We start from the raw sequence: 22,417 nt of genomic DNA on the forward strand, positions 1-22,417 counted from the left end.
AACTCCAAATCTATAATAATTATGTATCAATTTAGTAGATGAGCTACTATACAACTAGGGTCTTCTGTACAAGTCATCTAAAAAATGAAAATTTTCACAACTTAAAAGAATGCTATTGAAAGTTTTATCTTAAAAAGAGGTAATTTCAAATTTTACTGGATATTAATTCTAAAAATTAAATATTGGTACATTATCAAATTTCAATATCAAAGTTCATAATAAACTTTCTCGTATTCATTCGAATCCGGTGGATAAGAACCGGTTCTCATCCATACGAAAAAACTATGTCTAGCATCGTATTATATCCAGCTTTCTACGAATATAGAAATGTACAATCATAAGATTAAAACCATTTTTTTTAGCCGGCGCCTTCGGCACCTCGGGGCTAAAAAAACTAGTTTTAATCTCATAATTGTACTTTCTATATCCGCGGAAAGCCGTTTATAATACGATGCGAGAAATAACTATTCCTTATTTGAATGCATTTTATTGATAGTCTAATTATATATTTTGTATAAATTTTCTGAAACTCGTCAAGGCCTTTTTTCTCTCACTATACTGCTCTAAAATTTACAAACTTCTCTTTAATTAAAATTTTTATTAATATTTTATAACTAGCGGCTTCGGGAATTTTTTTTTTTTTGGGGGGGGGGTGTGTTACACTCCCCAAGAAAATGGCTTAAAACCACCACAGGACCAATAGGCATATTCCTTAAAAAGTATAAGTAAGACGAATGGTTAACGGACCCAACATGTAAAATCCTCAGACAGAAAAACTCAAGGCATCAAATTTTTAAATTTATTCAACGTTTCGAGGGCAAAACTGCCCTCATCATCAGGAACTAAACAAAAAAATAGCAATTAAAATTTATCAAAATATGCATTTTAAGTCAATTATTACTTAATATATGTTTTATAGGCATTTTTACATATAAAAAAAAAGAATTAAAATTCCCTATGGTTACACATTGATAACAAATAAAGTGAATAAATAGGATATATGTTTATACAAGGTTAATTAAATGCAAAGTAGGGCAGTTTAAATAACAAAATAGAATTAAATTTGAAATAAAATCTTACTTTTTTTCGTCCATGTACATTATTAACAAAACACAAATTGAAACTGGCAAATTTTTGATTGATTTTTGTAAATTTTTTGAAAGTTGGACGGTCAAATTAAACAAGTTATTAAATCATTTGCTCTAGAAAAAACTTCAGTATAGGTGCAGCTTTGCAGATCAGTCTTTAAGTAAAAGTTTGACGAAGAAAATTTTTTAAAAAAAGATGAGCAAATGTAACAAAACAAAACAAAAAAAAATTTTTTTATTGCAACTAGCAAAAAGGTACATAAAATTGTCATGAATTTATATTTAAACCATGTTCAACTGTCTTTTTTTCTCTTATCCAATATTTTTCTCTGATATCCAACAGAGTTTTATCTTTCTTGTGGAGTTTTTCAAAAGGGGTAAAAACCATGTCTGACCATGAATGGTTTCTACTGTTAAAATGTTTGGCAACTGGCTTTGAAATTTTTTTGTTTAAAATATCCGAAGAATGAGCATTAAATCTAACAGAGGCAGCATTAGAAGTTTGTCCAACATATTGCATTGGACATTGTTTACACTGAATAGAATAAATTACAAAATTATCTGAACATTTAATATTTGACTTGATTGGGTACTTTTTTTGAGAAAAACTGGCAACATGTTCAGAAATATTTTGACTACGATTACACAGGTTACAACCAATATCTCTTATGCTACATTTAAAGAATCCATCTCTTTCTCTTAAGTTGTATCTCTGAGTAGGATATAACTTGGCTCGAATTAGGTGTTCACCTAAATTTCTTGCTCTTTTATATCCTATCATTGGCATCAGAGGAAAAGTTTTTTTAAAAACTGGATCTTTACTTGCTAAAGAGAAATGTTTTTTCATAGAATTAGATACAGAATCAATACGAGGGTCATATGTTAAACAAAACACAGGTCTACTGTTACTTTTTACATGAACAACTTTTTGTAAGGCTTGTGTGCGAGAAATAATCTTTACTTTCTCAAAAGCATGTTTTATAACTTTAGAGTTATATCCACGAATTAATAAATTACATTCAAGTTCTTTTAATCTAATTACAAAGTTATCATTTGAAGAACAAATTCGTTTTAATCTATAGGCTAAGCTGTAAGGAATATTTTTTGTAACAAATGGTGCATGTGCACTTTGAGGCTTTAAATAGGTTACACGATCTGATCCCTTTACAAAAAGGTCAGTTTCAAATTTATTATTTTCATTTATCCAAATATTACAGTCTAAAAAATCAACAGATCTGGGCCTGATATTTAAAATAGGAAAATTTTCAACAATAAATTGGCCATTTTTCCATTTTGTTTTTACAATTTTATCTTTTAAACGATATTCACATGTAAATTTAATAGTGTTATGAAATGTACTTATATATTTCAAAAAATCAAGAAGTTCATCCTCTGTTCCTACAAACAAACAAAGAATGTCATCAATAAAGCGTTTCCACCAAGAGGGGGGACGGCCTTTCCAATCTGTGAGTAATTGGGATTCAAGTTTTCCCATGAAAATATTGGCATATGTTGGTGCCACTTTTGTTCCAATGGCTGTCCCCCACTCTTGCAAATAATACAATCCATTAAATATGAACGAGTTGAATTTTAGAACAAAAGATAGTAACATAATTAAAAAAGGAATAGATACATTACAATCGCCATATTTCTTATCACTTATAGCTTCTTTAAAAGCTTGTATCCCTTCATTGATAGGAATTGAAGGATAAAGTGCCTCGACATCAATACTGACCAATATAGCCTGTTCTGATTGGTCCATATTTTCATTTTGCTGATCAAGAAAACGTAGTAAATCGGGGGTATCTAAAATGTGGCTATCAAGCATTGGGGGAATATGTTTGGCTTTAAAATCTAAATAGCTACTTAGATTTTCAGTATTGCTGGAACATCCACTTATCACTAATCTAGTGGGCGGAATTTTTTTACCTTCTGCTACACCTTTGTGTACTTTGATTAAGCCATAACCTCTCGCTTCTGCTGGTTGGTCAGGCAAAAGTTGGTCAGCCAGCTTTTTGTCAATAGTCTCGTCTACAACAGCATCCTCTAAGGCCTCCTTGATTCTGTTGTAGTGTACTTTCACCATTACTTGATCTATTTGTCTATAAACAGACAAAACAGATCCATCCTGATTGGTTATTTTTGAGCTGAGGTGTTCACCTTCAATCGCTGAAATATAATCATTTCTATTTACTATAGTGGATGCACCACCTTTATCAGCTCTTAAACAAACAATGTGACCCGATTTTTGTTTGTCAATTAAATTTTTTAAGGCAATTTCTTCCCCTTTTGATACATTTGGAAAGACTTTCTTTTTTTGATTAAACATTAAATCACTTTCAATTCCATACAGAAAATTAGACAAAGTTTTAGTTGGCTGACATGAAGGTAGATTAAATTTTTTAACAGGATAATCCAATCAGTTACCGAGATCTTCAGCTTTAGGCGGACAGGCAGACATCATTCTACTTTAATTTATATATTATATTTCAAAAATATACAATTAGAAACCATTATATGGTTAAAATAATAATCTAGAACCAATAAGATTCCTTCCAAACATAGTTCTACATAGTTTGTGGTGGTTTCATATCATTATTATTGTGTTTATTTTAGAATAAAGGCAATCAAATATTTGATTATTGTCAGTGGTTATACTAATAGATTGGTTATTTTTATGCATTTCTGATTATACTTTTTTGACTAGTGGCTGCGGCCCTAGAGATCTTGAGAGACACTTGAGGTAATTAGGGGTTAGGGGTAAGTAGTCGACCATACACTTATTTTTTTGGAGTGGGAGGGCGGGTTATAAGGACAATTTCTCTTGGGAGGGTAGAGATACCTTACACTAAAATACCTTCCTTGGACCTGTAAGAAGCTTCATTGAGTAGGAGAACCACATGGATTCGGCGGTTAGCGAGCTTATTTACAACACAAACAAAGACAAGCAGACAAATAGACACCCTGTTACGTTTAAATAAGGATTGTCTATTTTTTAGTTTGCAGTCTTACGTTTAATGTAAAAATTGAATTAACCTTATAGGTTATCATAATTTTTTTCTTTTTTTTACAGTATAAATTTCAATGTTAATTTTGAATTAACATGCATTGTGCATAGTAAAAATTTGTTTGATATTTGGAAGAACGTTGTTCAAATATCTTTGATTTTATGAGAAATGTTTAATTGTATATGTTTAATATGTACACTTGTCCATTGAAAATTATATAGATCATTTTCCTTTAACAAGGCAAAGCAAGTCAAACAATAAAACAGGATTTCGTAGTTTTGAAATCTTTTTTTATTCTAGTATTTTTTTTTAAAATATTCAAAAATCACATACAATGATATACTCAACAATCATTATCGCCTGAAATTTATTTGTTTAAATATCATCAATAAATACTTATTGAAATTATATTGAAAAAAATACATTTTGGTTTTATTAAAGGTTGTATCAAAAAGAAAAAAATATTAGGCTTAGTACGTGGGTTTTTCCATTTATACTAAAATTAATATTCTGACGAGACAAAAATTTAAAACTCAATTAAAAATCAATTTTATATATCAAAAAACATGATAATTTATTTGATAAATAAATACAAAATTGCCTTGTATTTATTTTGAATTTGACAGAAAAAAGGACTTCTGTGATCCAATTACGTGTATTTTTTAATAGTAATTTCTCGCATCGTACTATAAACAGCTTTCCGCGGATATAGAATGTACAATTATAAGGTTAAGACCAGTTTTTTTTAGCCCCGAGGTGGCAGAAGGCACCGGCTAAAAAAAACTGGTTTTAATCTTATGATTGTACATTTTTATATTCGTAGAAAGCTGGATATAATACGATCCTAGACATAGTATGGATGAGAACCGGTTCCTATCCAACGGATTCGAATGAATACGAGAAAAGTTTTTCAACGTTTATCAATGTTTTCAAACAATTTGATATAAAATCTTCGAAAAAAAAATCCTCTAATGAAAACATCCAATAATGTTAATGATAATCTAGAATTGCTCCGTTTAAAAATGAGTTTAATTTTTACGTGTGAACTCCCTTATCCTTGCTTAGTACAGGGTCAATATTTATTATAGGTAATTATAATCAGTTTGACATTAGTACAGCATTTGACGTGTCACATTTTCAAACATTTCAATATATTGTGTACAGTTCATTTAATTCATGAATTATAAATCTTCTAATTTATACATTTTATAGCGGCTGCTGAAAAAAATCCTCCATTTTTAATGCTCATCTAAAATTGCTCCGTGTAAAAAGGAGTTTTATTTCATACATGTGAACTCCTTTATCCTTGCTCAGTACAGGGTCAATATTTATTATAGGTAATTATAATCAGTTTGACATAAGTACAGCTTTTGACGTGTCACATTTTCGAACATTTTAATACAGGGTGTTTCAAGAGAAATGCGTTTTTAAAAAACTTAATTAGGCATAGAAAATGAAACGATTTTATAAAATGCATTATATATTTGGAAAACCTATTTTGGGACATTTATGTTACAAATATTTAAAAAATATATTTTCAAAAATTATGCCTTAAAAACCGGTTTTTTCCAAAGACCCTAATTTTGAAGATTTATGAATTTAAAGATTGTGGAAAAAATGTGCACATTTTTTAAATTTAAATTGCGCGACTTGAATTAATAACAGAATAACGTTATGCATACCATTAGAATTGTCATAAACTCTAGTTTTTGGAAATATAAGTGCCATTTTTGTACTATTTGTAGTTTAGGAGCTACATTGAAAAATGTGAGAAAGGTTGAAAAGTTTAAAGTAAGTTGAAACATTTTACCACGTAGCTCCTAAACTATACATAGCACAGGAAAAATTCTTATATATCCAAATACTAGAGATTTTGACAATTCTGACAGTATGCATAACATTTTTCTACTATTAATACAAGCCGCGCAATTTGAATTTGTAAATGAGGGCATTTTTCCACAACCTTTAATTCTGTAAATCTTCAAAAATAAGGCCTTTGGTAAAACCGGTTTTTAAGGCATAATTTGTAGAAAAAATTATTTTTAAATATTTGAAACATAACTGTACTAGAATAGGTTTTCCAAAAATATAAAGCATTTTATATAATTGTTTCATTTTCTATGCCTAATTAAGTTTTTAAAAACGCATTTCTCTTGAAACACCCTGTACATTGTGTACAGTTCATTTAATTCATGAATTATTTATATACATCTTCTTATTTTAACATTTTACTGTGGCTTCGCCCCTAGAATTTAGTGGGGAGGAAGGAGTCAAAAAAACATCATATGACTTTCTTCTAAAAATAAATAGCCTAAACCCTTGTACGTCCCAAATCGATTGACTCAGTTATTAGTTAGATCTTTACATAAATAGATAGTTTATCAAAATTTAATCTGTATTTGTGTATTAGTTTAGGATATAACAAGGATGACAACATCCATTAGTAGCGAAGCTCAAAAATTATTAATGGATATCTAAAGAAAAAAATTGTTATATAGCAATAAACATTAAACTTGATAAAATAGGGAAATAACAAACCCTTGAAAATCACAAAAAATAAAAAATCAAGGAATCAATCTAGCACCGCAATTAATAAACAAATATTAATAAATTTTAGTGAACATATGTAGAATGTAAAATTAATTAATCTATGAAAATTTCAGCCCTCTATCTTGAAAATTGAGAAAATCACGAAAACTTAAAAATCTAGGAATCGATCTAGCACCCCAAAACAGACAGATGGACAAAGCAATGTATAGATAAGATGGGCATATGTCATAGGAATTTTCTGTAAAAATTTCAGCTGTCTATCTTGAATTGGAGCCGAGAAAATCACGTTTCTCCCCATTCATTAATAACGAACAGACGGACGGATATTCGGAATTATAAATTAGCTTCGCTACTAAAAAATGTTTAACTGAGCCTACTAAGTTATACTATAATGGGTCCATGAGTAGTTTATTTACCATAAATTTATTCTATCCTTATAATAAAGTAACATGATGTGTGTCTTGAACGACGGATCTCGCTAACCGCTGGACCGATAGGGTTCTCCTTAACAAGGAAGCTTCTCATAGGTCCTGGGGAGCTTTATAACTATTTTAGGGGAGGGTACCACCACCCTCCAAGAGAAATCACAAAAATCGAATTTTTTTTACGTTTCTCTATTTTTCAAAGAGAGTTTAACGCAACATAGACATATTTTGAATATGAAAAAAAATGTTTGAAGTTCCACTAGAGGCCTCTAGGGGCGTAGCCGCTAGTGATAAATAAAAAGCAGAACTTCTTCTTAAACTACTTTAACTGACGTTCATTTAGCCAGTTGTAATTACTTACAATGCTTAATCCGTGGCATAAGCGTAATTGGTAAATTGCTGTTGGGAGGTGTTGGGCTAGGGTCTGAACCCCACTTTGTCATGCTAGAGACGTTATAAATGTACCTACTGCTGCTATGTCAGTTACGTTACATCAATAATAAGATTAGGGGGGAATGCCTTGGCCTAAAAATTGGCGCAACTCATTAGCATGCACAGGACTTCCGGAAAAATAATGTGCAATCAAAGGGATCGTTGTTTATCGGGCGAATGCACGCTTTACACCGCTATTATAATACGCAGTGTATGTTTCAAGTTGCGTTGAGAGGTTTAGACTCCGAAAAGACATCAAGCCCCCTAAAGGTCCTCAATCATACTACATAATCAAGTAATAGCAACAACAATTAACGTTGAACGACATAAAAAGAACATTCTGATATAATGGACTTTACAGTCTGCATTTTTTTATCATATGAAAAATAAATACATTATATATTTTCACACTACCATAATCACAATTGATATAATTTATGGTTCAAAGAAATATTTAGCAACAAATTCCAGTATGAAAATGATGATGGATACCAGCTCCAATCCCAACACAGATAAACAGAAATATTGTATTCTAAAATATTGAATTAATCTTAGTTAAATACCTAAACTATTAGAATCAGGTGTAGTTCACGGTAAAATCTCCCAAAATCTGCTAATTTTAAAGGCTGCTAACAGGCAAACGACGGAACGTATAAATTAAATCAACTCCCCCCCCCAAAAAAAAAAAAAATCTTTCATGAACCTTCTTCCTTACATATCATTATATTTATGTACGTTCAGCCGTTTAGCAGCTGGCAGCCTTTAAAGTTCATCGATTTTTGGATATAATTATATACCGTGAATTAGACTAGATCCAAGTTTTATATCTATTTAAAAAAAATTTGCTTTAGCAAAAGTCCCCAAAGTTGTTGGGCCAACGCATAAGAAAACGTAATAATAAAACTTTGGGAACAAGTGTAATAAACGGTTTATTGTCCCCTCCCTTCCTGATCTGGCGCCCAATGTTATTATATGATAAAACATGTCCTAAAGTTAAGGAATCTACACTAGTAAAATCAGATTTCTATCTTTTATAGAGTCTCAGAGAATCCGACCCTAGCTTGAGCTATCAATAATTTGATGTTACCGGAATACCCAAAACATTATTTTGAACCGAGCAGTCACCAGGCTTTGTTCTGAAAAGGATAACAAAACTAAATTAAATATTTAAAAAATAGTGCTTTTCCACAAAGTGATGGTTATGCACTTAAACACTTCCCCCCCCCCCATATTTTTGAAATATTTTGAAAATTAATTCTAATTCTAATTAATTAGAACGGGTTTTTTTTAATGCTTAACCCCTGCGGTGCCCTAACCCCGCGGGCCCATCTAGCACCTAACATAACCCAGCCTAATCTGACATGTAATCAGCGTGTACTTTCTGTGAAAGCGCCAAATAAATTTACATTTAAAAAAGACTTAATTTAATCAAAAATACTTACACTAGCTTTTTAGTTGCTATAGTGCTGACTATTCCTATTTCTTTCAATATTCCCAACTGTTTCCTAAATAAAGTACAATAAAATCAAAGTTTTAAAAGAGGATAAAAAGGTTGAAGATATTTATATATATCAAGAATAGATCTATTGGGGGAAAATGATTAAACCTTTAATTATATTCTCATATTTTTTAACGTTCATATTTTGTAACATTTTTTAGAACCTAGTAATAGTGTCTAACTTTTTATCTAACTTTAAATATTTGAAACATAACTGTACTAGAATAGGTTTTCCAAAAATATAAAGCATTTTATATAATTGTTTCATTTTCTATGCCTAATTAAGTTTTTAAAAACGCATTTCTCTTGAAACACCCTGTACATTGTGTACAGTTCATTTAATTCATGAATTATTTATATACATCTTCTTATTTTAACATTTTACTGTGGCTTCGCCCCTAGAATTTAGTGGGGAGGAAGGAGTCAAAAAAACATCATATGACTTTCTTCTAAAAATAAATAGCCTAAACCCTTGTACGTCCCAAATCGATTGACTCAGTTATTAGTTAGATCTTTACATAAATAGATAGTTTATCAAAATTTAATCTGTATTTGTGTATTAGTTTAGGATATAACAAGGATGACAACATCCATTAGTAGCGAAGCTCAAAAATTATTAATGGATATCTAAAGAAAAAAATTGTTATATAGCAATAAACATTAAACTTGATAAAATAGGGAAATAACAAACCCTTTAAAATCACAAAAAATAAAAAATCAAGGAATCAATCTAGCACCGCAATTAATAAACAAATATTAATAAATTTTAGTGAACATATGTAGAATGTAAAATTAATTAATCTATGAAAATTTCAGCCCTCTATCTTGAAAATTGAGAAAATCACGAAAACTTAAAAATCTAGGAATCGATCTAGCACCCCAAAACAGACAGATGGACAAAGCAATGTATAGATAAGATGGGCATATGTCATAGGAATTTTCTGTAAAAATTTCAGCTGTCTATCTTGAATTGGAGCCGAGAAAATCACGTTTCTCCCCATTCATTAATAACGAACAGACGGACGGATATTCGGAATTATAAATTAGCTTCGCTACTAAAAAATGTTTAACTGAGCCTACTAAGTTATACTATAATGGGTCCATGAGTAGTTTATTTACCATAAATTTATTCTATCCTTATAATAAAGTAACATGATGTGTGTCTTGAACGACGGATCTCGCTAACCGCTGGACCGATAGGGTTCTCCTTAACAAGGAAGCTTCTCATAGGTCCTGGGGAGCTTTATAACTATTTTAGGGGAGGGTACCACCACCCTCCAAGAGAAATCACAAAAATCGAATTTTTTTTACGTTTCTCTATTTTTCAAAGAGAGTTTAACGCAACATAGACATATTTTGAATATGAAAAAAAATGTTTGAAGTTCCACTAGAGGCCTCTAGGGGCGTAGCCGCTAGTGATAAATAAAAAGCAGAACTTCTTCTTAAACTACTTTAACTGACGTTCATTTAGCCAGTTGTAATTACTTACAATGCTTAATCCGTGGCATAAGCGTAATTGGTAAATTGCTGTTGGGAGGTGTTGGGCTAGGGTCTGAACCCCACTTTGTCATGCTAGAGACGTTATAAATGTACCTACTGCTGCTATGTCAGTTACGTTACATCAATAATAAGATTAGGGGGGAATGCCTTGGCCTAAAAATTGGCGCAACTCATTAGCATGCACAGGACTTCCGGAAAAATAATGTGCAATCAAAGGGATCGTTGTTTATCGGGCGAATGCACGCTTTACACCGCTATTATAATACGCAGTGTATGTTTCAAGTTGCGTTGAGAGGTTTAGACTCCGAAAAGACATCAAGCCCCCTAAAGGTCCTCAATCATACTACATAATCAAGTAATAGCAACAACAATTAACGTTGAACGACATAAAAAGAACATTCTGATATAATGGACTTTACAGTCTGCATTTTTTTATCATATGAAAAATAAATACATTATATATTTTCACACTACCATAATCACAATTGATATAATTTATGGTTCAAAGAAATATTTAGCAACAAATTCCAGTATGAAAATGATGATGGATACCAGCTCCAATCCCAACACAGATAAACAGAAATATTGTATTCTAAAATATTGAATTAATCTTAGTTAAATACCTAAACTATTAGAATCAGGTGTAGTTCACGGTAAAATCTCCCAAAATCTGCTAATTTTAAAGGCTGCTAACAGGCAAACGACGGAACGTATAAATTAAATCAACTCCCCCCCCCCAAAAAAAAAAAAAATCTTTCATGAACCTTCTTCCTTACATATCATTATATTTATGTACGTTCAGCCGTTTAGCAGCTGGCAGCCTTTAAAGTTCATCGATTTTTGGATATAATTATATACCGTGAATTAGACTAGATCCAAGTTTTATATCTATTTAAAAAAAATTTGCTTTAGCAAAAGTCCCCAAAGTTGTTGGGCCAACGCATAAGAAAACGTAATAATAAAACTTTGGGAACAAGTGTAATAAACGGTTTATTGTCCCCTCCCTTCCTGATCTGGCGCCCAATGTTATTATATGATAAAACATGTCCTAAAGTTAAGGAATCTACACTAGTAAAATCAGATTTCTATCTTTTATAGAGTCTCAGAGAATCCGACCCTAGCTTGAGCTATCAATAATTTGATGTTACCGGAATACCCAAAACATTATTTTGAACCGAGCAGTCACCAGGCTTTGTTCTGAAAAGGATAACAAAACTAAATTAAATATTTAAAAAATAGTGCTTTTCCACAAAGTGATGGTTATGCACTTAAACACTTCCCCCCCCCCCCCATATTTTTGAAATATTTTGAAAATTAATTCTAATTCTAATTAATTAGAACGGGTTTTTTTTAATGCTTAACCCCTGCGGTGCCCTAACCCCGCGGGCCCATCTAGCACCTAACATAACCCAGCCTAATCTGACATGTAATCAGCGTGTACTTTCTGTGAAAGCGCCAAATAAATTTACATTTAAAAAAGACTTAATTTAATCAAAAATACTTACACTAGCTTTTTAGTTGCTATAGTGCTGACTATTCCTATTTCTTTCAATATTCCCAACTGTTTCCTAAATAAAGTACAATAAAATCAAAGTTTTAAAAGAGGATAAAAAGGTTGAAGATATTTATATATATCAAGAATAGATCTATTGGGGGAAAATGATTAAACCTTTAATTATATTCTCATATTTTTTAACGTTCATATTTTGTAACATTTTTTAGAACCTAGTAATAGTGTCTAACTTTTTATCTTTGTGACGTAACAAAAATCCATCTCTTTTTTAGGGGTTTCCTTTCCCACCTCCCCTCTCATCCTTCGATTTTTGTTACTTCACAAAGATAAAAAGTTAAACACTATTACTAGGTTCATTTTTTTATTTTGACTGACCGATTGACAAAGTGAAATACATGCTCTTTAAAGTAGGGAATCTTCCCAAAAAAATCAGCATTGTATCTCAAATAGTAGCTGATAAACTCTTCCATGTCGTTATGGACTGACTGACGAACAGGCAGGCAAAAAGAAATGCAAAATAGCTCTGCGGTTGAATACTTACTCGAAATCAATTGTGAATGGAGAATTTTTCTGCAAGTACATTCCTATTTGAGTTGGTTTCATAGGGTCTTCAGATAGGATCTCCATTAAACAGGGGTGCCGTGCTGAATTGTTTATAAAATAAGTAACAATCAAATGATCAAATGATTATAGTAATTTTGTTTTCCAATCTGAAAGATGTAATAGAATAGAGGGGGTACTTGCTATATGTAACTCTACACACGGGTTAGGGACACTGTGCCGACTTTCAATAGCGTCGGAAATATTAAAACAGCCAAATCGCTATTATAAAGCAGAAAACAATTTGTTAGCAGACAAAAAGGTCCCTAACACTTGGACCTGGTATTTGTCTGGTCATGCTAGAGACGTTATAAATGTACCTACTGCTGCTATGTCAGTTACGTTACATCAATAATAAGATTAGGGGGGAATGCCTTGGCCTAAAAATTGGCGCAACTCATTAGCATGCACAGGACTTCCGGAAAAATAATGTGCAATCAAAGGGATTGTTGTTTATCGGGCGAATGCACGCTTTACACCGCTATTATAATACGCAGTGTATGTTTCAAGTTGCGTTGAGAGGTTTAGACTCCGAAAAGACATCAAGCCCCCTAAAGGTCCTCAATCATACTACATAATCAAGTAATAGCAACAACAATTAACGTTGAACGACATAAAAAGAACATTCTGATATAATGGACTTTACAGTCTGCATTTTTTTATCATATGAAAAATAAATACATTATATATTTTCACACTACCATAATCACAATTGATATAATTTATGGTTCAAAGAAATATTTAGCAACAAAATCCAGTATGAAAATGATGATGGATAAACCAGCTCCAATCCCAACACAGATAAACAGAAATATTGTATTCTAAAATATTGAATTAATCTTAGTTAAATACCTAAACTATTAGAATCAGGTGTAGTTCACGGTAAAATCTCCCAAAATCTGCTAATTTTAAAGGCTGCTAACAGGCAAACGACGGAACGTATAAATTAAATCAACTACCCCCCCCAAAAAAAAAAAAAATCTTTCATGAACCTTCTTCCTTACATATCATTATATTTATGTACGTTCAGCCGTTTAGCAGCTGGCAGCCTTTAAAGTTCATCGATTTTTGGATATAATTATATACCGTGAATTAGACTAGATCCAAGTTTTATATCTATTTAAAAAAAATTTGCTTTAGCAAAAGTCCCCAAAGTTGTTGGGCCAACGCATAAGAAAACGTATAATAAAACTTTGGGAACAAGTGTAATAAACGGTTTATTGTCCCCTCCCTTCCTGATCTGGCGCCCAATGTTATTATATGATAAAACATGTCCTAAAGTTAAGGAATCTACACTAGTAAAATCAGATTTCTATCTTTTATAGAGTCTCAGAGAATCCGACCCTAGCTTGAGCTATCAATAATTTGATGTTACCGGAATACCCAAAACATTATTTTGAACCGAGCAGTCACCAGGCTTTGTTCTGAAAAGGATAACAAAACTAAATTAAATATTTAAAAAATAGTGCTTTTCCACAAAGTGATGGTTATGCACTTAAACACTTCCCCCCCCCCCATATTTTTGAAATATTTTGAAAATTAATTCTAATTCTAATTAATTAGAACGGGTTTTTTTTAATGCTTAACCCCTGCGGTGCCCTAACCCCGCGGGCCCATCTAGCACCTAACATAACCCAGCCTAATCTGACATGTAATCAGCGTGTACTTTCTGTGAAAGCGCCAAATAAATTTACATTTAAAAAAGACTTAATTTAATCAAAAATACTTACACTAGCTTTTTAGTTGCTATAGTGCTGACTATTCCTATTTCTTTCAATATTCCCAACTGTTTCCTAAATAAAGTACAATAAAATCAAAGTTTTAAAAGAGGATAAAAAGGTTGAAGATATTTATATATATCAAGAATAGATCTATTGGGGGAAAATGATTAAACCTTTAATTATATTCTCATATTTTTTAACGTTCATATTTTGTAACATTTTTTAGAACCTAGTAATAGTGTCTAACTTTTTATCTTTGTGACGTAACAAAAATCCATCTCTTTTTTAGGGGTTTCCTTTCCCACCTCCCCTCTCATCCTTCGATTTTTGTTACTTCACAAAGATAAAAAGTTAAACACTATTACTAGGTTCATTTTTTTATTTTGACTGACCGATTGACAAAGTGAAATACATGCTCTTTAAAGTAGGGAATCTTCCCAAAAAAATCAGCATTGTATCTCAAATAGTAGCTGATAAACTCTTCCATGTCGTTATGGACTGACTGACGAACAGGCAGGCAAAAAGAAATGCAAAATAGCTCTGCGGTTGAATACTTACTCGAAATCAATTGTGAATGGAGAATTTTTCTGCAAGTACATTCCTATTTGAGTTGGTTTCATAGGGTCTTCAGATAGGATCTCCATTAAACAGGGGTGCCGTGCTGAATTGTTTATAAAATAAGTAACAATCAAATGATCAAATGATTATAGTAATTTTGTTTTCCAATCTGAAAGATGTAATAGAATAGAGGGGGTACTTGCTATATGTAACTCTACACACGGGTTAGGGACACTGTGCCGACTTTCAATAGCGTCGGAAATATTAAAACAGCCAAATCGCTATTATAAAGCAGAAAACAATTTGTTAGCAGACAAAAAGGTCCCTAACACTTGGACCTGGTATTTGTCTGGTCATGCTAGAGACGTTATAAATGTACCTACTGCTGCTATGTCAGTTACGTTACATCAATAATAAGATTAGGGGGGAATGCCTTGGCCTAAAAATTGGCGCAACTCATTAGCATGCACAGGACTTCCGGAAAAATAATGTGCAATCAAAGGGATCGTTGTTTATCGGGCGAATGCACGCTTTACACCGCTATTATAATACGCAGTGTATGTTTCAAGTTGCGTTGAAGTGTTCACGAAGCTGGAATTAAGTTGATATATGTCACTGATTAATGTTTTTTAAGATTACTTTTTTGAGAATTAAGTCTTAAATACTTCCCATTTAAAAATAAATCAAACTTTAAAAAAACGAATTTATTCCCTTGAAAACATCGTTGTATTTTGTGTTTTATTATACATATCTAAAAACCTATCAAAATCGACAAATAACAATCTTTTAGTTGAAGTTTACTTGCAAATTTATAGTAAAATAAAAGCTTTTGTTACATACCGTATTAAACTAACCAAAAAATGTTGAAATTGTTATCTACGGATAGATTTAAAATTTTCTTCCGATGGTCACAGAAATAAAGCCATATATGGTAATGAATATCACTGATAATGGTACCTGGATTTTCATTTTTTCCTTTATTTAAAAATTTTTATGAATATCTAATTCTACATATCTACATGGCTTTAGATATGTGACGTTAAAAAACATTTAAAATCAGTTAATTGCTTTGTATATGTATGATAAAATGTAATATAACCATTGAACAGGATACATACAGGCAATTGATAATATTATAATTGAAACTATAAAATTAAGCTATTCTCGGGACCATCAATAATGTATCATCTTAATTAACGCCTATCTCAAAAAATGCTTATCTCAGAAAATGCTTTTCTAAAAACATTTTAAAAAGCAAAGCATTGTTTTATATTTAGCAATCAATATATTAATAAAAATATATTTTGATATCATTAATATGACTTAATTATATTCATTTTGTATAAAGACACATTCATTTATTAAAAATTGTTAAGATAAAGTCCAAGCTTTTTAGCTCTAACTAGTGGCTACGCCCCTAGAGGCCTCTAATGGTACTTTAAATGTTTTTTTTATATTTAAAATATGTCTATGTTGCGTTTGACATTTATGTTTCATTGAATGCTCTTTGTTAAATCAAGAAACATAATTTTTTTGTTTTCTTGTGATTTCTCTAAGGAAGGTGGTGGTACCCTCCCCCAAAATAGTTACAAATCTTTCCGGGACCTATGAGAATCTACCATGTTAAGAAGAACCTGATTGCAGCGAGATCCTTTGGCACAAATATACAGACACACAAACATCCTGTTACTAATAAAGTAACAGGATGTTTGTCTGTGTGTTTGTACTCTGTTTTGGAATCATACTGCAGAGCTAAAAATACGAATAGGCCCCCACATAATTGGGGGATTTTAAAGTTTTATTATCAATTGAGAAAGTTTTTACAGATATTAAGGTTTTATTTTATTTTGGGGTAAAATTCTGGCTTAGATTATATTTAATTAATTAACTAAAATTTATAGAAGATATTTAAAAGAAACAAACTTTAAAATGTGAATTAATTAAAGGTTTTGCTGTAAGTGTTTTCTAAGATAGGCGTTTTTTGAGTACAGTCAGGTTGAATTAAACACACACACACATACACACAGACAGAGTAAGGACACCACAGAACTTGATTGTATTAAAGTTTATTCTTCAAAACATGGAATAGGACAAAGAGCACACAAATTCTATTCTTTTAATAAATTTATATATAAATCTGTTGTATATGGATGTACAATAATTAAAGCAAGGCTTTATTTTAATACTAAACAAAATTACGTAAAGATGGTTCCTGAGATATTAAATCAAGTCAGTTTATAAAATAACATGTCTTTTCAGTTATGGGAATACAATTATTTACTTATTATAGTTATTGAAATTGTCCTATATTGGTCCAAACTTATAACTTAAAATACACTGAAGGGACTGCAACTTTTACAATATTCAAAAATGTTTGGTTTCTATATTTCAACTTAACAAAATTTGTTGGTACCATTTGTACAATAACAGGTAAGAGAGGGGACGAAGAAAGAAAGAGGGAAATACAAACGGCTACAAGTTGGGTTTATAAACAAAATCTGTATGATTATAAATCAATAAATTAATAAACTTGTTTAACCAAGTTGTCGAGATTTTACATAATATCACCAGGGACGTCCTAGGGGGTGGAGGATAAAGGGGTAGGCATCCCCAAAATTTTTAATTTTTACCCCCCTTAAAATAAAAAAAGCTTAGACGTCACTAACTCTATGACATAAAGATTTCTCCCCCCAAAATGAACTTTGTGATGCTGTAGGCATCTCAGAAATTGTAATTTTTAATTCTTCCCCCCCCCCCCCAATAAAAATGCTTGGACGTCCTTGAAAAGTATGATCTATGTTATCAAGATTTTCAATGATAAACAACCTTTTTGTTTCAAAGACCCAACTCTGTGTGAATGAAACAGTGATATTACTGGATAAAAATTAATTAAAATCAACTTATATATTAGCCAGATTTTATTTAATTGACGACCTTTTTGTTTTAAATCCCCAACTCTGTTGAATGAAACAGACAACTACTTAAAATAATGGGCCCTGAATGTTTATTTTATATGGATTTTTCATTTAAATAATGTTTAGTTGAAACTTATGTATATTGATTGTAGGAATATGAATTGAAGGCTTTAAAAAAAATTAAATAAAAAACAAAATTTGGATATCTAGGGTTTAAATATAGGCAGGTATTTAGAAAAATTTGACTCTTTTCCGATAATTGGGAGAAAAAAAAGATTGCTTTTGTTTATGGAAAACCTTTAGTAAGACTGCTAATTTTTTTGCTAGATATGTATAGCAAATGATATTTGTTTATTCTTTTTGCCCAATTTTATTCTTAAATCATGTATTTTCTGAAGATTTCAACAATTTTTCATATGTTAGTGTACCTGCATAGATATATCAATATTTGGTAACTGATTTTACGAAATTAACGCAGGTTTTATATTTAATTGTAAACCAAGTTTGAACATTTATTTCAAAAGAGGTGTAGTACAACAAAATTTTTGTAGTATAAATTTCGTTGTTTTTATGTGTAAGCAAAGAAAAGGGTGATTTTTCCTTAGTCTTATAAGTGCACAGATTGTTGTGGTATTTTTGTGAGAAGTGGATCTCGGCATTCTTAATTAATTTATTTCTACCTTTATGGAATTTTTAAGGCATTATTCAATGAAAATTACTTAAAACATAAGAAAAAGTAAATAAAAATGCAATTTGAAAAATTAGCTTCGCGATCACTTTGAGAGGTTTAGACTCCGAAAAGACATCAAGCCCCCTAAAGGTCCTCAATCATACTACATAATCAAGTAATAGCAACAACAATTAACGTTGAACGACATAAAAAGAACATTCTGATATAATGGACTTTACAGTCTGCATTTTTTTATCATATGAAAAATAAATACATTATATATTTTCACACTACCATAATCACAATTGATATAATTTATGGTTCAAAGAAATATTTAGCAACAAATTCCAGTATGAAAATGATGATGGATACCAGCTCCAATCCCAACACAGATAAACAGAAATATTGTATTCTAAAATATTGAATTAATCTTAGTTAAATACCTAAACTATTAGAATCAGGTGTAGTTCACGGTAAAATCTCCCAAAATCTGCTAATTTTAAAGGCTGCTAACAGGCAAACGACGGAACGTATAAATTAAATCAACTCCCCCCCCCCAAAAAAAAAAAAAATCTTTCATGAACCTTCTTCCTTACATATCATTATATTTATGTACGTTCAGCCGTTTAGCAGCTGGCAGCCTTTAAAGTTCATCGATTTTTGGATATAATTATATACCGTGAATTAGACTAGATCCAAGTTTTATATCTATTTAAAAAAAATTTGCTTTAGCAAAAGTCCCCAAAGTTGTTGGGCCAACGCATAAGAAAACGTAATAATAAAACTTTGGGAACAAGTGTAATAAACGGTTTATTGTCCCCTCCCTTCCTGATCTGGCGCCCAATGTTATTATATGATAAAACATGTCCTAAAGTTAAGGAATCTACACTAGTAAAATCAGATTTCTATCTTTTATAGAGTCTCAGAGAATCTGACCCTAGCTTGAGCTATCAATAATTTGATGTTACCGGAATACCCAAAACATTATTTTGAACCGAGCAGTCACCAGGCTTTGTTCTGAAAAGGATAACAAAACTAAATTAAATATTTAAAAAATAGTGCTTTTCCACAAAGTGATGGTTATGCACTTAAACACTTCCCCCCCCCCCCATATTTTTGAAATATTTTGAAAATTAATTCTAATTCTAATTAATTAGAACGGGTTTTTTTTAATGCTTAACCCCTGCGGTGCCCTAACCCCGCGGGCCCATCTAGCACCTAACATAACCCAGCCTAATCTGACATGTAATCAGCGTGTACTTTCTGTGAAAGCGCCAAATAAATTTACATTTAAAAAAGACTTAATTTAATCAAAAATACTTACACTAGCTTTTTAGTTGCTATAGTGCTGACTATTCCTATTTCTTTCAATATTCCCAACTGTTTCCTAAATAAAGTACAATAAAATCAAAGTTTTAAAAGAGGATAAAAAGGTTGAAGATATTTATATATATCAAGAATAGATCTATTGGGGGAAAATGATTAAACCTTTAATTATATTCTCATATTTTTTAACGTTCATATTTTGTAACATTTTTTAGAACCTAGTAATAGTGTCTAACTTTTTATCTTTGTGACGTAACAAAAATCCATCTCTTTTTTAGGGGTTTCCTTTCCCACCTCCCCTCTCATCCTTCGATTTTTGTTACTTCACAAAGATAAAAAGTTAAACACTATTACTAGGTTCATTTTTTTATTTTGACTGACCGATTGACAAAGTGAAATACATGCTCTTTAAAGTAGGGAATCTTCCCAAAAAAATCAGCATTGTATCTCAAATAGTAGCTGATAAACTCTTCCATGTCGTTATGGACTGACTGACGAACAGGCAGGCAAAAAGAAATGCAAAATAGCTCTGCGGTTGAATACTTACTCGAAATCAATTGTGAATGGAGAATTTTTCTGCAAGTACATTCCTATTTGAGTTGGTTTCATAGGGTCTTCAGATAGGATCTCCATTAAACAGGGGTGCCGTGCTGAATTGTTTATAAAATAAGTAACAATCAAATGATCAAATGATTATAGTAATTTTGTTTTCCAATCTGAAAGATGTAATAGAATAGAGGGGGTACTTGCTATATGTAACTCTACACACGGGTTAGGGACACTGTGCCGACTTTCAATAGCGTCGGAAATATTAAAACAGCCAAATCGCTATTATAAAGCAGAAAACAATTTGTTAGCAGACAAAAAGGTCCCTAACACTTGGACCTGGTATTTGTCTGGTCATGCTAGAGACGTTATAAATGTACCTACTGCTGCTATGTCAGTTACGTTACATCAATAATAAGATTAGGGGGGAATGCCTTGGCCTAAAAATTGGCGCAACTCATTAGCATGCACAGGACTTCCGGAAAAATAATGTGCAATCAAAGGGATTGTTGTTTATCGGGCGAATGCACGCTTTACACCGCTATTATAATACGCAGTGTATGTTTCAAGTTGCGTTGAGAGGTTTAGACTCCGAAAAGACATCAAGCCCCCTAAAGGTCCTCAATCATACTACATAATCAAGTAATAGCAACAACAATTAACGTTGAACGACATAAAAAGAACATTCTGATATAATGGACTTTACAGTCTGCATTTTTTTATCATATGAAAAATAAATACATTATATATTTTCACACTACCATAATCACAATTGATATAATTTATGGTTCAAAGAAATATTTAGCAACAAAATCCAGTATGAAAATGATGATGGATAAACCAGCTCCAATCCCAACACAGATAAACAGAAATATTGTATTCTAAAATATTGAATTAATCTTAGTTAAATACCTAAACTATTAGAATCAGGTGTAGTTCACGGTAAAATCTCCCAAAATCTGCTAATTTTAAAGGCTGCTAACAGGCAAACGACGGAACGTATAAATTAAATCAACTACCCCCCCCAAAAAAAAAAAAAATCTTTCATGAACCTTCTTCCTTACATATCATTATATTTATGTACGTTCAGCCGTTTAGCAGCTGGCAGCCTTTAAAGTTCATCGATTTTTGGATATAATTATATACCGTGAATTAGACTAGATCCAAGTTTTATATCTATTTAAAAAAAATTTGCTTTAGCAAAAGTCCCCAAAGTTGTTGGGCCAACGCATAAGAAAACGTATAATAAAACTTTGGGAACAAGTGTAATAAACGGTTTATTGTCCCCTCCCTTCCTGATCTGGCGCCCAATGTTATTATATGATAAAACATGTCCTAAAGTTAAGGAATCTACACTAGTAAAATCAGATTTCTATCTTTTATAGAGTCTCAGAGAATCCGACCCTAGCTTGAGCTATCAATAATTTGATGTTACCGGAATACCCAAAACATTATTTTGAACCGAGCAGTCACCAGGCTTTGTTCTGAAAAGGATAACAAAACTAAATTAAATATTTAAAAAATAGTGCTTTTCCACAAAGTGATGGTTATGCACTTAAACACTTCCCCCCCCCCCATATTTTTGAAATATTTTGAAAATTAATTCTAATTCTAATTAATTAGAACGGGTTTTTTTTAATGCTTAACCCCTGCGGTGCCCTAACCCCGCGGGCCCATCTAGCACCTAACATAACCCAGCCTAATCTGACATGTAATCAGCGTGTACTTTCTGTGAAAGCGCCAAATAAATTTACATTTAAAAAAGACTTAATTTAATCAAAAATACTTACACTAGCTTTTTAGTTGCTATAGTGCTGACTATTCCTATTTCTTTCAATATTCCCAACTGTTTCCTAAATAAAGTACAATAAAATCAAAGTTTTAAAAGAGGATAAAAAGGTTGAAGATATTTATATATATCAAGAATAGATCTATTGGGGGAAAATGATTAAACCTTTAATTATATTCTCATATTTTTTAACGTTCATATTTTGTAACATTTTTTAGAACCTAGTAATAGTGTCTAACTTTTTATCTTTGTGACGTAACAAAAATCCATCTCTTTTT

General features: G+C 31.4%; 1 protein-coding gene across 10 annotated transcripts in view; it reads left to right on the forward strand.

Annotated features, from left to right (window-relative positions):
* LOC145314526 (uncharacterized) overlaps positions 1 to 22,417 on the forward strand; it is a 330,684-nt gene that overhangs the window by 138,676 nt on the left and 169,591 nt on the right. The gene's annotated exons all lie outside the window — the stretch shown is intronic.

Source organism: Acartia tonsa, chromosome 3 (assembly GCF_053477335.1).
Source record: "Acartia tonsa isolate MP-2025a chromosome 3, ASM5347733v1, whole genome shotgun sequence".
Taxonomy (NCBI): Eukaryota; Metazoa; Arthropoda; class Copepoda; order Calanoida; family Acartiidae; genus Acartia; species Acartia tonsa.